The sequence below is a fragment of the Cherax quadricarinatus genome, chromosome 8 (genome assembly GCF_038502225.1).
Source record: "Cherax quadricarinatus isolate ZL_2023a chromosome 8, ASM3850222v1, whole genome shotgun sequence".
Taxonomy (NCBI): Eukaryota; Metazoa; Arthropoda; class Malacostraca; order Decapoda; family Parastacidae; genus Cherax; species Cherax quadricarinatus.
In genome coordinates this window covers 31350070-31367139 of record NC_091299.1, presented here as the reverse complement: position 1 = coordinate 31367139, position 17070 = coordinate 31350070, and the positions used below count along the sequence as shown (strand labels likewise).

General features: G+C 38.6%; 1 protein-coding gene across 7 annotated transcripts in view; it reads left to right on the top strand.

Moving 5' to 3' along the window:
* Nucleotides 1–17070, top strand: part of LOC128685489 (uncharacterized) — a 254154-nt gene that overhangs the window by 68538 nt on the left and 168546 nt on the right. The window lies entirely within an intron of this gene.

Genomic DNA, 17070 nt, shown 5'->3' with positions numbered 1-17070 from the left:
GGCCCCAAGAAAGCTTCTAGTGCCAACCCTACAGCAAAAAGGGTGAGAATTACTATGGATATGAAGAAAGAGATCATTGCTAAGTATGAAAGTGGAGTGCATGTCTCCGAGCTGGCCACGCTGTACACAAAACCCCAATCAACCATCGCTACTATTGTGGCCAAGAAAACGGCAATCAAGGAAGCTGTTCTTGCCAAAGGTGCAACTATGTTTTCGAAACTGAGATCGCAAGTGATAGATGTTGAGAGACTGATATTGGTATGGATAAACGAAAAACAAATAGCAGGAGATAGCATCTCTCAAGCGATCATATGTGAAAAGGCTAGGAAGTTGCATGACGATTTAATTAGAAAAATGCCAGCAACTAGTGGTGATGTGAGTGAATTTAAGGCCAGCAAAGGTTGGTTTGAGAGATTTAAGAATCGTAGTGGCATACATAGTGTGATAAGGCATGGTGAGGCTGCCAGTTTCAAGACTGTTGTGTTCTGAGCACCTCTGCAAAAACAATGATTATGTGTGATTGAGGTGAAAGTGTTGAATGATGAAAGTATTTTCTTTTTGGGGATTTTCTTTCTTTTTGGGTCACCCTGCCTCGGTGGGAGACGGCCGACTTGTTAAAAAAAAAAAAAATTATAATGATAATAATCACAGTGTCTCATTAACCCTTTGACTGTTTCGGTTGTATACATACATCTTATGCGCCACTGTTTCAGGTGTATTTAAACGCGTAAATTCTAGCGGCTTCAAATCAAGCAGGAGAAAGCTGGTAGGCCCACATGTGAGAGAATGGGTCTGTGTGGTCAGTGTGCATCACATAAAAAAAATCCTGCAGCACGCAGAGCATAATGAGAGAAAAAAAAAACTGACTTTTTTTGGATTAAAACCTCGATTTGAGGTGTATTTTTGTATAGTATTTATCGTTGTATTCTCGTTTTCATGGTCTCATGTGATAAAATGGAAAACATATTACAGAAATAGAGATGATTTTGATTACTTTCTCGATGAAAATGACCTTGAAATTGAGCTCAAAGTAGCGGAAAGGTTCGATTTTTACCAATGTTCAAGAGTAAGCAAATCACACCACACGTCCAATACACGTCAACTGGGGAGTCTAATAATCTTTCACTAGTGCACTGATATTTATACCATTTTTACAATAATGCAGTAGTCTGCAGTAAATTTTGTATTTTTGTATGAATAGAAAATCAAAATAGAAAGCAATAGTAATATAAGAGGAACCTAGAGATGTGTCTGATGAACAGAGGATATGTTATTTTAGTGGCAAGAATGTCTACATTGTTTATTCAGGACCCTATTTTGAAATTGGCACATCTTTTTTATTTTGTGCAAAATTGGCCAAATTGCCAATTTCTGACCACTTTATTGGGTAGTTCAAATCGGTAAATGGGCGGTTTCTTGTACTCAACTGATAGAAAAAATGGTGTTCTAAAGAAATAGCTATGAGTTTGGTCAACTGGAACAATGGAACTGGTCAAAAACAGGGCTCAAAGTCAGCGAAATCGCTGATACGTGTATGTCACCGAGACCGCTAACTTCACGGGAGTGTAATTCCATGAGTTTTCAACCAAATTTTGTACTTTTGGTGTCATTACCATCGGGAAAAGATTCTCTATCATTTCTTAAGAAAAAATAATTTTTTTTTTTTTTCCAAAAATTTTGCGACATAGAATGACAGTTTCAGAAAGGGGCTTGCGACAGTCACAGGGTTAAATGTCGTGTATTACATTAATATACACATTTTTTATTAATCCATCTATGATATTTTTTCAGAATTATATAATAAACACTATACACAACATATAAAGATGATAAATACACCCCACAGTAGAATAAATAAGCATAAATATGAGATGTGGTAGCCAGACGACTTGTATGAGTGACGCCATGTTAGTAATAATAATAATACTCAATAATAATCAGTCTCATTAAATGTCATATATTATGTTAATGTACATATTTTCATTAATTCATCTATGATATTTTCTTCAAAATTATATAATGATCACGATACATATAATGATAAATGCACCCTGTCTGACTTATGACCTGCTCGACATACGACGACTCGACTTACGACCGTGTTTTTTTATGCCAAATTTCTGGGAAATAAACAAATGTTTGTGTTGTACACAGTGTTTATCCTAAACCTTACAGTATAAAATACAGTATTAACAGCATAAAAAAGTAAAATAAAATATAAAATACCAAAATAAAACAATAAAATAAAGTCATTACAAAAATGTTATGTTGATAGTCAGTAGTAAAGTTCGACTTACGTTCATTTCGACTTATGACCAGTTTCTTGGAACCGAACTCAGTCGTAAGTCGGATGGCAGGTGTATGAGATGTGGTAGCCAGACAACTTGTACAAGTGATGGCAAGAATAACGTTTTCTCTAGTCCAACATAAGAGAAAAATGTGTTACTGGGGGTAACTGTAGAAAATTATTCCTTTCGTATGCCTTCACTCAAAGTGTCATTTCTTCTAAAAAATGGTGTTACATGAGAATGGGAGTGTTCCTCTTTATTTATTCTACAGTATCAATGTAGAGACAACTTGTACACAGTGTAACTTGTACACAAACCAGGCGTGTTTGCTTGGATTGTTTACAAAACTGGCATTCGCCTGGTTTGTTTGCATAACTCCGCCAGTGTCCTCTCTCGTGTACTCATTCTCTCTCTCATTTACTTGTTTTATCTCATTTATTCACCTCTGAACCTATATTAAGACTACAAATATTTTAAGGTAAGTAATGAGTGAACTGTATATGCACTTTATCGCTGTGGGATGCTTAAATGTCATAAAATATTATGTGTGGGTGGGTTGGCCTGGTATGGTAGCCTGGCTGGCTACCATACATACCACGCTTGATTTCTTACAATAAATACTACACGTCTCGCCCTAGATTAACCCTTTGACTGTCGCGGCCGTATATATACGTCTTACGAGGTACCGTGTTTGACGTATATATACTCATAAATTCTAGCGGCTTCAAATCAAGCAGGAGAAAGCTGGTAGGCCCACATGTGAGAGAATGGGTCTGTGTGGTCAGTGTGCACCATATAAAAAAAATCCTGGAGCACGCAGTGCATAATGAGAAAAAAAAACTCCGACCATTTTTTTTAATTAAAATGCCGACTTTGTGGTCTATTTTCGTATAGTATTTATGGTTGTATTCTCATTTTCTTGGTCTCATTTGATAGAATGGAAAACATATTATAGAAGTAGAGGTGATTTTGATTGATTTTACTATAAAAAGAACCTGGAAATGGAGCTCAAAATAAGGGAAATGTTTGATTTTTGCCAATGTTCAAAAGTAAACAAATGATGTCATTGTCCAATAAATGTCCAACTAGCCATTCTAATATGCAATCATGAATGGGTTGATGTTATTTATACAATTATTACAGTATTGCAGTAGTCTGCATAATAGTAAGTCTTCTATTTTTTGTTTGAATAAAAATTCAAAATAGAAAGCAAGAGTAATATCAGAGGGGCCTGGAGACATGACTGATGAACAAAGAAAATGTTATTTTAGAGCCAGGAGTGTCTGCATTGTTCATTCTGGACCTTATTTTGAAACTGTCATATTTTTTAATTTTCGTTAAATTGGCCAAATTGCAAATTTCTGACCACATTATTAGGTAGTTGAAATCAGTAAATGGGCAGTTTCTTGTACTCAATCGATAGAAAAAATGGAGTTCTAAAGAAATAGCTATGCTCAAAGTGGGCGATATCGCCGATTTGTAAATATCGCCGAGGTCGCTAAATTCGCGAGAGCATAATTCCGTCAGTTTTTTATCAAATTTCATTTTTTTGGTGTCATTACAATCGGGAAAAGATTCTCTATCATTTCATAAGAATTTTTTTTTTTTTTTTTTTTTTTTTTTTTTTTTTTTTTTTTTTTTTTTTTTTTTTTTTTTTTATTTTTGTTTTTGAAATTTTGCGACACCAGGAGATACCTCAGGATTGGGGGTTGCGACAGTCAAAGGGTTAAGACTACAAATATTTTAAGCTAAGTAATGAATGTACTATATGTGTATTTTCCTTTTTCATTGTTTTTTAATGCCAAGTTCTATTGCTAACTTAATATATGTTAGTGTAAACTTACCTAGTATTTATATGCGTTTATAAATGGAAAAAAAAAAGGTGTTCCAGTTTACGGCAGTAGCCTGGAACCTAACCTACCATATAAGTGGGGACCTACTGTAGTCTTGGAGACTGTGTAAGCTAGTGTACTGAGTGGCTGTAGGAAGGAGATTGAGATGCCTGACACTGAGATGCTGCACTGCCTGTTTATGACCCAAGTTCTCATACAGTATAAAAGAACAACTTGTCAAAGCCCGTCATAACTTTGAGTTATCGGTAAATGAGTACATCAGTAAGTGAGCAGAGGCTATACAAATATGTAGTCTTGGAGACTTTAAAAGCTAGTGTACTGAGTGGCTGTAAGAAGGAGATTGAGATGCTTGACATTGAGACACTGCACTGCTCATTTACATGAACCAAGTTCTCATACGGCATACAATACTGACTCGTTGGAGAGCCCGTCATAAATCTGAGTTTGTAAACGATTACAGTGGACCCCACCTTACGATATTAATCCGTTCCTGAGAGCTCATCGTAAGCCAAAATTATCGTTAGCCGAATTAATTTTCCCCATAAGAAATAATGGAAATCAAATTAATCCGTTCCTGACACCCCGAAGTATGAAAAAAAAAAATTTTACCACATGAAATATTAATTTTAACCCTTTGAGGGTTTTGGCCATACTAGTACGGCTTACGACCCAGGGTTTTTGACGTACTAGTTCGCCTAAATTCTAGCGCCCTCAAATCTGGTGAGAAAGCTGGTAGGCCTACATATGAAAGAATGGGTCTATGTGGTCAGTGTGCGCAGTATAAAAAAAATCCTGCAGCATGCAGTGCTTAATGAGAAGAAAAACTTCGACCGTGTTTTTGGAATAAAACAGCAACTTTGCACTGTATTTTCGTATGGTATTTATTGTTGTATTCTACTTTTCTTGGTCTCATTTTATAGAATGGAAGACATATTACAAAAATTGAGATGATTTTGACTGGTTTTACAATGAAAAGTACCTTGAAATTGAGCTCAAAGTAGCAGAAATGTTCGATTTTTATCAAAGTTCACAAGGTAAACAAATCATGCCAAGCGTCCAATACACATCAACTGGTGAGTGTAATATTCTTTCACAAGTATGCTGATATTATTTATACCATTTCTACACTAATGCAGCAGTCTGCATAACAGTAAATCTTCTATTTTTTGTAATAATAAAAATTCAAAGTGGAAAGCCAAAGAAATATAAGAGGGGCCTGGGGATATGACTAACGAACAGAGAACTTGCTATTTTAGTGCCAGGAATGTCTTTCTTGTTTATTCTGGACCCTATTCGGAAATTGGCATCTTTTGAAATTTGTGTGAAATTGGCAAAATTGCTAAATTCTGACCACTTTATTGGATAGTTGAAATTGGTAAGTGGGTGGTTTCTTGTACTCATTCGATAGAAAAAATGGAGTTCTACCGAAATAGTTATGATTTTTGTCGACTAGTACATTGGAATTGGCTGAAAATAGGGCTCAAAGTGGGCAAAATTGCCAATGCGTAAACATCGTCGAGACCGCTAACTTCGCGAGAGCATAATTCCGTAAGTTTTCCATCAAATTTTATACTTTTGGTGTCATTATGATCGAGAAAAGATTCTCTGTGTTTTCATAAGAAAATTTTTTTTTTTTTTTTAAATTTGGCCGACCCTGAGAACAAGTTTCGGAGAGGGCCTGTCGACCCTCAAAGGGTTAATACACACAAACTGAAGAAGACATGCACAATTACTACTCTACTAAGAATAGAATACATGACACTTACCTTTATTGAAGATCTGGTGACGATTGATGGGATGGTAGGAGGGGAGAGTGTGGAAGTTATTGTTTAGAAGGGGAATCCCCTTTCATTAGGACTTGAGGTAGCAAGTCCTTTTCCGGGGTTACTTCTCTTCTTCTTTTAATGCCACTAGGACCAGCTTGAGAGTCACTGGACCTCTGTCGCACAATAAATCTGTCGATAGAGCTCTGTACCTCCCATTCCTTTAAGGCTTAACTAAAATGGGCCATAACATTGTCATTGTACAGGTTGCCAACACGGCTTGCAGTAACTGTGTCAGGGTGATTTTCATCCGTAAAGGTTTGCAGTTCAACCCACTTTGCACTCATTTCCTTAAGCATTTTATTACTGTGATTAACTTCATGGGGGCAACAATAAACCAGACACATGTGCAACACTTGGGTATCTTTAATGAGGAAACGTTTTGCCACACAGTGGTTTCATCAGTCCAAACAAAGAAGAATCTCTTTTTTCAGTTCCATACTAATTCTCACTCTTTTTACCACAGGGATGGCACTAGAAGCTTTCTTGGGGTCCTTGGTGACTTGTTTTGCAGTTACAAGCACTAAAAACACTGGGATAATGTGAAATGTACCAAATGTATGCATAGATGCGACTGCACTGGCTGGCTTGTAAACACTAGCGCTGAGGCCACACGTGGGACGCGTCCCAGACGAATTATGTAAGGCGAGGCAAAATTTTTGCGTCCAAATGCTTCGTATGGCAGATTTAATGTAACGCGATGCGTTTGTAAGGTGGGGGTCCACTGTACATTGGTAAGTGAGGAGAGGCTGTAATTAATTTAAATCACAGAATGAGATTTGCTTGCAATCATGTTATTGCAGTTTTGTGAGTCATGATGGTGGCTTTGAGGGGACTTTGTGAGCATGTCACAGCAATGCTGGTTGAGAGTCTATAAAAATTCGCATTTCTAGTCACAGTAGGTCCTATGCTAACCTCCCTATTATGTATTGAATTTTGTTTTTTTTCAACAAGTCGGCTGTCTCCCTCCGAGGCAGGGTGACCCAAAAAGAAAGAAAATCCCAAAAAAGAAAATGCTTTCATCATCATTCAACACTTTCACCACACTCACACATTATCACTGTTTTTGCAGAGGTGCTCAGAATACAACAGCTTAGAAGCATATACATATAAAGATACACAACATATCCCTCCAAACTGCCAATATCCCAAACCCCTCCTTTAAAGTGCAGGCATTGTACTTCCCATTTCCAGGACTCAAGTCTGACTATATGAAAATAACCGGTTTCCCTGAATCCCTTCACTAAATATTACCCTGCTCACACTCCAACAGATCGTCAGGTCCCAAGTACCATTCGTCTCCATTCACTCCTATCTAACACGCTCACACACGCTTGCTGGAAATCCAAGCCCCTCGCCCACAAAACCTCCTTTACCCTCTCTCTCCAACCCTTTCGAGGACGATCCCTACCTTGCCTTCCTTCCCCTATAGATTTATGTGCTTTTCATGTCATTCTACTTTGATCAATTCTCTCTAAATGACCAAACCACCTCAACAACCCCTCTTCTGCCCTTTGACTAATACTTTTATTAACTCCACACCTTTTCCTAATTTCCACACTCCGAATTTTCTGCATAATATTTACACCACACATTGCCCTTAAACAGGACATCTCCACTGCCTCCAACCGTCTCCTCGCTGCTGCATTTACCACCCAAGCTTCACACCCATATAAGAGTGTTGGTACTACTATACTTTCATACATTCCCTTCTTTGCCTCCATAGATAACTTTTTTGACTCCACATATACCTCAACGCACCACTCACCTTTTTCCCCTCATCAATTCTATGATTAACCTCATCCTTCATAAATCCATCCGCCGACACATCAACTCCCAAGTATCTGAAAACATTCACTTCTTCCATACTCCTCCTCCCCAATTTGATATCCAAATTGAATCCTTTCACTAAATATTACCCTGCTCACACTCCAACAGCTTGTCAGGTCCCAAATACCATTTTTCTCCATTCACTCCTATCTAACATGCTCACGCACGCTTGCTGGAAGTCCAAACCCCTCGCCCACAGCACCTCCTTTACCCCCTCCCTCCAACCTTTTTGAGGACAACCCCTACCCCGCCTTCCTTCCCCTACAGATTTATATGCTCTCCATGTCATTCTACTTTGATCCATTATCTCTAAATGGTGAAACCACCTCAACAAATCCTCTTCAGCCCTCTGACTATGCTCTTATTAACTCCACACCTTCTCCTAACTTCCACACCGAATTTTCTGCATAATATTTACACCACACATTGCCCTTAGACAGGACATCTCCACTGCCTCCAACTGCCTCCTCACTGAAGCATTTACAACCCAAGCTTCACACCCATATAAGAGTGTTGGTACTACTATACTTTCATACATTCCCTTCTGTGCCTCCATAGATAACATTTTTTACCTCCACATATACCTCAATGCACCACTCACCTGTTTTCCTTCATCAATTCTGTGATTAACCTCATCCTTCATAAATCCATCCGCTGACACGCCAACTCCCAAATATCTGAAAACATTCACTGCTTCCATACTCCTCCTCCCCAATTTGATATCCAATTTTTCTTTATCTAAATCATTTGATACTCTCATCACCTTACATTTTTCTATGTTCACTTTCAACTTTCTACCTTTACACACACACCCAAATTCGTCCACTAACCTTTGCAATTTTTCTTTAGAGTCTCCCATAAGCACAGTATCATCAGCTAAAAGTAACTGTGTCACTTCCCATTTTGTATTTAATTCCCCATAATTTAATCCCACCCCTCTCCCAAACACCCTAGCATTTACTTCTCTTACAACCCCATCTATAAATATATTAAACAACCATGGTGACATTACACATCCCTGTCTAAGACCTGCTTTTACTGGGAAGTAGTCTCCCTTTCTTCTACACACCCTAACCTGAGCCTCACTATCCTCATAAAAACTTACCACCTATTCCATATACAGTGGACCCCCGGTTTACGATCAGCTCCCAATGCGACCAATTATGTAAGTGTATTTATGTAAGTGCGTTTGTATGTGTATGTTTGGGGGTCTGAAATGGACTAATCTAATTCACAATATTCCTTATGGGAACAAATTCGGTCAGTACTGGCACCTGAACATACTTCTGGAATGAAATAATATCGTAAACCAGGGGTCCACTGTACTTGCAACATCTGCCACATTGCTTCCCTATCCACTGTGTCATATGCCTTTTCTAAATCCATAAATGCAATAAAAACATCCCTACCTTTATCTAAATACTGCTAACATATATGCTTAAGTGTAAACACTTGATCTACACATCCCCTACCCACTCTAAAACCTCCTTGCTCATCTGCAATTCAACATTCTGTCTTACCTCTAATTCTTTCAGTAATAACCCTACTGTACACTTTTCCTGTTATACTCAGTAAACTACTACTACTTTCTTTCAACGCACCAGCCGTATCCCACTGAGGTGGGGTGGCCCAAAAGGACAAACAAAAGTTTCTCCTTTTAACCCTTTGACTGTTTCGGTCGTATATATCCATCTTACGAGGTACCATGTTTGACGTATATACAGTGGACCCCCGCATAACGATTACCTCCGAATGCGACCAATTATGTAAGTGTATTTATGTAAGTGCGTTTGTACGTGTATGTTTGGGGGTCTGAAATGGACTAATCTACTTCACAATATTCCTTATGGGAACAAATTCGGTCAGTACTGGCACCTGAACATACTTTTGGAGTGAAAAAATATCGTTAACCGGGGGTCCACTGTATATACTCACAAATTCTAGCGGCTTCAAATCAAGCAGGAGAAAGATGGTAGGCCTACATGTGAGAAAATGGGTCTGTGTGCACCATATAAAAAAAATCCTGGAGCACGCAGTGCATAATGAGAAAAAAAAGAACTCTGACCTTTTTTTTTTTTTAATTAAAATGCCGACTTTGTGGTCTATTTTCATATGGTATTTATGGTTTTATTCTCATTTTCTTGGTCTCATTTGATAGAATGAAAAACATGTTATAGAAATGGAGGTGATTTTGATTAGTTTTACTATAAAAAGAATCTGGAAATGGAGCTCAAATTAGGGGAAATATTTAATTTTTGCCGATGTTCAAATGTAAACAAATGATGTCATTGTCCACTAAATGTCCAACTAGCCATTCTAATATGCAGTCATGAATGGGTTGACATTATTTGGACAATTATTACAGTATTGCAGTAGTCTGCATAACAGTAAATCTTCTATTTTTTTTGTTTGAATAAAAATTCAATATAGAAAGCAAGAGTAATATCAGAGGGGCCTGGAGACATGACTGATGAACAAAGAAAATGTTATTTTAGAGCCAGGAATGTCTGCATTGTTCATTCTAGACCTTATTTTGAAATTGTCATATTTTTAAATTTTCGTGAAATTGGCCAAATTGCAAATTTCTGACCATGTTATTGGGTAGTTGAATTCGGTAAATGGGCAGTTTCTTGTACTCAATTGATAGAAAAAATAGAGTTCTAAAGAAATAGCTATGAGTTTGGTCGACTAAAACAATGGAATTACCCGAAAATAGGGCTCAAAGTGGGTGAAATTGCCGATTTGTAAATATCGCCGAGGTCGCTAACTTTGCGAGAGCGTAATTCCGTCAGTTTTCCATCAAATTTTGTTTTTTTTGGTGTCATTACAATTGGGAAAAGATTCTCTATCATTTCATAAGAAAAAAATAATTTTTTTTTTTTAAATTTTGCAACACCAGGAGACACCTCAGGATTGGGAGTTGCGACAGTCAAGGGGTTAAATTTAGTAATATATACAGGAGAAGGAGTTACTAGCCCCTTGCTTCTGGCATTTTAGTCGCCTCTTACGACACGCATGGCTTACGGAGGAAGAATTCTGTTCCACTTCCCCATGGAAATAAGAAATAAACAAGAACAAGAACTAGAAAGAAAAGAAAAAAGAAAACCCAGAGGGGTATGTATATACATGTATATGCTTGTACATGTATGTGTAGTGTGACGTAAGTGTAAGTAGAAGTAGCAAGATGTACCTGAAATCTTGCATGTTTGAGACAGAAAAAGGGACACCAGCAATCCTACCATCATGTAAAACAATTACAGGCTTTTGTTTTACACTCACTTGGCAGGACGGTAGTACCTCCCTGGGCAGTTGCTGCCTACCAACCTACTACCTAGAAATCAGTAAACTTATTCCTCTATAATTTTTACAATCTCTTTTGTCCCCCTTCCCTTTATATAAAGGGACTATACACGCTCTCTGCCAATCCCTAGGTACCTTCCCCTCTTTCATACATTTATTTTTTTATTTTTTTTATTATCACACCGGCCGATTCCCACCAAGGCAGGGTGGCCCGAAAAAGAAAAACTTTCACCATCATTCACTCCATCACTGTCTTGCCAGAAGGGTGCTTTACACTACAGTTTTTAAACTGCAACATTAACACCCCTCCTTCAGAGTGCAGGCACTGTACTTCCCATCTCCAGGACTCAAGTCCGGCCTGCCGGTTTCCCTGAATCCCTTCATAAATGTTACTTTGCTCACACTCCAACAGCACGTCAAGTATTAAAAACCATTTGTCTCCATTCACTCCTATCAAACACGCTCACGCATGCCTGCTGGAAGTCCAAGCCCCTCGCACACAAAACCTCCTTTACCCCCTCCCTCCAACCCTTCCTAGGCCGACCCCTACCCCGCCTTCCTTCCACTACAGACTGATACACTCTTGAAGTCATTCTGTTTCGCTCCATTCTCTCTACATGTCCGAACCACCTCAACAACCCTTCCTCAGCCCTCTGGACAACAGTTTTGGTAATCCCGCACCTCCTCCTAACTTCCAAACTACGAATTCTCTGCATTATATTCACACCACACATTGCCCTCAGACATGACATCTCCACTGCCTCCAACCTTCTCCTCGCTGCAACATTCATCACCCACGCTTCACACCCATATAAGAGCGTTGGTAAAACTATACTCTCATACATTCCCCTCTTTGCCTCCAAGGACAAAGTTCTTTGTCTCCACAGACTCCTAAGTGCACCACTCACTCTTTTTCCCTCATCAATTCTATGATTCACCTCATCTTTCATAGACCCATCCGCTGACACGTCCACTCCCAAATATCTGAATACGTTCACCTCCTCCATACTCTCTCCCTCCAATCTGATATTCAATCTTTCATCACCTAATCTTTTTGTTATCCTCATAACCTTACTCTTTCCTGTATTCACCTTTAATTTTCTTCTTTTGCACACCCTACCAAATTCATCCACCAATCTCTGCAACTTCTCTTCAGAATCTCCCAAGAGCACAGTGTCATCAGCAAAGAGCAGCTGTGACAACTCCCACTTTGTGTGTGATTCTTTATCTTTTAACTCCACGCCTCTTGCCAAGACCCTCGCATTTACTTCTCTTACAACCCCATCTATAAATATATTAAACAACCACGGTGACATCACACATCCTTGTCTAAGGCCTACTTTTACTGGGAAAAAATTTCCCTCTTTCCTACATACTCTAACTTGAGCCTCACTATCCTCGTAAAAACTCTTCACTGCTTTCAGTAACCTACCTCCTACACCATACACTTGCAACATCTGCCACATTGCCCCCCTATCCACCCTGTCATACGCCTTTTCCAAATCCATAAATGCCACAAAGACCTCTTTAGCCTTATCTAAATACTGTTCACTTATATGTTTCACTGTAAACACCTGGTCCACACACCCCCTACCTTTCCTAAAGCCTCCTTGTTCATCTGCTATCCTATTCTCCGTCTTACTCTTAATTCTTTCAATTATAACTCTACCATACACTTTACCAGGTACACTCAACAGACTTATCCCCCTATAATTTTTGCACTCTCTTTTATCCCCTTTGCCTTTATACAAAGGAACTATGCATGCTCTCTGCCAATCCCTAGGTACCTTACCCTCTTCCATACATTTATTAAATAATTGCACCAACCACTCCAAAACTATATCCCCACCTGCTTTTAACATTTCTATCTTTATCCCATCAATCCCGGCTGCCTTACCCCCTTTCATTTTACCTACTGCCTCACGAACTTCCCCCACACTCACAACTGGCTCTTCCTCACTCCTACAAGATGTTATTCCTCCTTGCCCTATACACGAAATCACAGCTTCCCTATCTTCATCAACATTTAACAATTCCTCAAAATATTCCTTCCATCTTCCCAATACCTCTAACTCTCCATTTAATAACTCTCCTCTCCTATTTTTAACTGACAAATCCATTTGTTCTCTAGGCTTTCTTAACTTGTTAATCTCACTCCAAAACTTTTTCTTATTTTCAACAAAATTTGTTGATAACATCTCACCCACTCTCTCATTTGCTCTCTTTTTACATTGCTTCACCACTCTCTTAACTTCTCTCTTTTTCTCCATATACTCTTCCCTCCTTGCATCACTTCTACTTTGTAAAAACTTCTCATATGCTAACTTTTTCTCCCTTACTACTCTCTTTACATCATCATTCCACCAATCGCTCCTCTTCCCTCCTGCACCCACTTTCCTGTAACCACAAACTTCTGCTGAACACTCTAACACTACATTTTTAAACCTACCCCATACCTCTTCGACCCCATTGCCTATGCTCTCATTAGCCCATCTATCCTCCAATAGCTGTTTATATCTTACCCTAACTGCCTTCTCTTTTAGTTTATAAACCTTCACCTCTCTCTTCCCTGATGCTTCTATTCTCCTTGTATCCCATCTACCTTTTACTCTCAGTATAGCTACAACTAGAAAGTGATCTGATATATCTGTGGCCCCTCTATAAACATGTACATCCTGAAGTCTACTCAACAGTCTTTTATCTACCAATACATAATCCAACAAACTACTGTCATTTCGCCCTACATCATATCGTGTATACTTATTTATCCTCTTTTTCTTAAAATATGTATTACCTATAACTAAACCCCTTTCTATACAAAGTTCAATCAAAGGGCTCCCATTATCATTTACACCTGGCACCCCAAACTTACCTACCACACCCTCTCTAAAAGTTTCTCCTACTTTAGCATTCAAGTCCCCTACCACAATTACTCTCTCACTTGGTTCAAAGGCTCCTATACATTCACTTAACATCTCCCAAAATCTCTCTCTCTCCTCTGCATTCCTCTCTTCTCCAGGTGCATACACGCTTATTATGACCCACTTCTCACATCCAACCTTTACTTTAATCCACATAATTCTTGAATTTACACATTCATATTCTCTTTTCTCCTTCCATAACTGATCATTTAACATTACTGCTACCCCTTCCTTTGCTCTAACTCTCTCAGATACTCCAGATTTAATCCCATTTATTTCCCCCCACTGAAACTCTCCTACCCCCTTCAGCTTTGTTTCGCTTAGGGCCAGGACATCCAACTTCTTTTCATTCATAACATCAGCAATCATCTGTTTCTTGTCATCCGCACTACATCCACGCACATTTAAGCAACCCAGTTTTATAAAGTTTTTCTTCTTCTCTTTTTTAGTAATTGTATACAGGAGAAGGGGTTACTAGCCCATTGCTCCCGGCATTTTAGTCGCCTCATACGACACGCATGGCTTACGGAGGAAAGATTCTTTTCCACTTCCCCATGGACAATAGAAGAAATAAAAAAGAACAAGAGCTATTTAGAAAAAAGAGAAAAACCTAGATGTATGTATATATATATATGCATGTGCGTGTCTGTGAAGTGTGACCAAAGTGTAAGTAGGAGTAGCAAGATATCCCTGTTATCTTAGCGTGTTTATGAGACAGAAAAAGAAACCAGCAATCCTACCATCATGCAAAACAGTTACAGGTTTTTGTTTCACAGTCATCTGGCAGGACGGTAGTACTTCCCTGGGTGGTTGCTGTCTACCAACCTACTACCTACATTCATACATTTATTAAACAAAAATACCAGCCACTCCAACACTGTCCCCCCCTGCTTTTAACATTTCTGTCATGATCTCGTGAGTTCCAGCTGCTTTACCCCCTCTCTTCTATGGTAATGACTTGCGCACCTCCCCCACACTCACATCCTGCTCTTCTTCACTCCTAAAAGATGGTATACCTCCCTGGCCAGTGCATGAAATTACCACCTCCCTTTCTTCGTTGATATTTAACCCTTTGAGGGTTTTGGTCGTACTAGTACGTCTTACGTGTAGGGGTTTTTGACGTACTAGTACGCATAAATTCTAGCGGCCTCAAATCTAGTCGGAGAAAGCTGGTAGGCCTTCATATGAAAGAATGGGTCTATGTGGTCAGTGTGCACAGTCTAAAAAAAATCCTGCAGCACACAGTGCATAATGAGAAAAAAAAAACTTTGACCATTTTTTTGGAATAAATCAGCGACTTTGCAGTGTATTTTCGTATGGTATTTATTGTTGTATTCTAGTTTTCTTGGTCTCATTTTATAGAATGGAAGACATATTACAGAAATTGAGATGATTTTGACTGGTTTTACAATGAAAGGTGCCTTGAAATTGAGCTCAAAGTAGCAGAAATGTTCGATTTTTACCAAACTTCAAAAGTAAACAAATCGTGCCAAGCGTGCAATACACGTCAACTGGTGAGTCTAATATTCTTTCACAAGTGCACCAATAATATTTATACCATTTTTTACACTAATGCAGTAGTCTGCATAACAGTAAATCTTATATTTTTTGTGAGAATAAAAATTCAAAGTGGAAAGCAAAAGAATATAAGAGGGGCCTTGAGACGTGACTAATGACTAGAGGAAATGTCATTTTAGTGCCAGGAATGTCTTTCTTGTTTATTCTGGACCCTATTCGGAAATTGACATCTTTTGAAATTTGTGTGAAATTGGCAAAATTGCTAAATTCTGACCACTGTACTGGATAGTTGAATTTCATAAATGGGTGGTTTCTTGCACCCATTCGATAGAAAAAATGGAGTTCTAGCGAAATATTCATGTTTTTTGTCGACTAGTACAGTGAAATTGGCCGAAAATGGGGCTCAAAGTGGGCAAAATCGCCAATGTGTAAACATCGCCGAGACCGCTAACTTTGCGAGAGCATAATTCCGTAAGTTTTCTATCAAATTTCAAACTTTTGGTGTCTTTATGATCGGGAAAAGATTCTCTATCTTTTCATAAGAGAAAATAATTTTTTTTTTTTTTTTTAATTTGGCCGACCCTGAGAACGAGTTTCGGAGAGGGCCTGTCGACCCTCAAAGGGTTAAAAGTTCCTCAAAATATTCTCGTCATCTACCCAAAACCTCCATCTCCCCATCTACTAACTCTCCTACTCTGTTTTTAACTGACAAATCCATTTGTTCCCTAGTCTTTCTTAACTTGTTTAACTCACTAGTTAAATGAATCTTTTTAGTTCAGCATTATATAGTGGGTAGCACTCTGGTCTGTGAATATTAGGGCTTGCCTGCCATAGGTTTGAGCCCCATACATTTTGTGATTTGTTTGCAGTCTTCTTTCAATACACCGGCCGTATCCCACCAAAGCAGGGTGCCCTAAAAGGAAAAATGAAAGTTTCTCCTTTTAAGTTTAATAATACGTATATACAAGAGATGGGGTTACCAGCCCCTTGCTCCTGGTGCTTTAGTTGCCTCTTAGGACATGCATGGCTCACGGAGGAAGAATTCTGTTCCACTTCCCCATGGAGATAAGAAGAAATAAACAAGAAGAAAAATTGGTAAGGAAACAGAAGAAAACCTAGAGGGGCCTGTGTATATATATGCTTGTCTATGCATGTGCAGTGTGACCTAAGTGTAAGTAGCAGCAAGACATACCTGAAATCTTGCATGTTTATGAGACAAAAAAAAGGCATCAGCAATCCTACTATCATGTAAAACAATTACAGGCTTCCGTTTTACGCTTGCTTGGCAGGACGGTAGTACCTCCCTGGGCAGTTGCTGTTTACCAACCTACTTAAAATAATACCCTGCTCACACTCCAACAGCTTGTCAAGTCCCAAAAATAATTTGTCTCCATCACTCACTCACATCTATAAGATGTTATTCTTTCCTGGCCAGTGCATGATATCACTGCCTTCCTTTCTTCATCAACATTTAACAGTTCTTCATATATATTATGGCATAGAAAAGCTCTTCATATATATACAGTTCTTCTCTTCT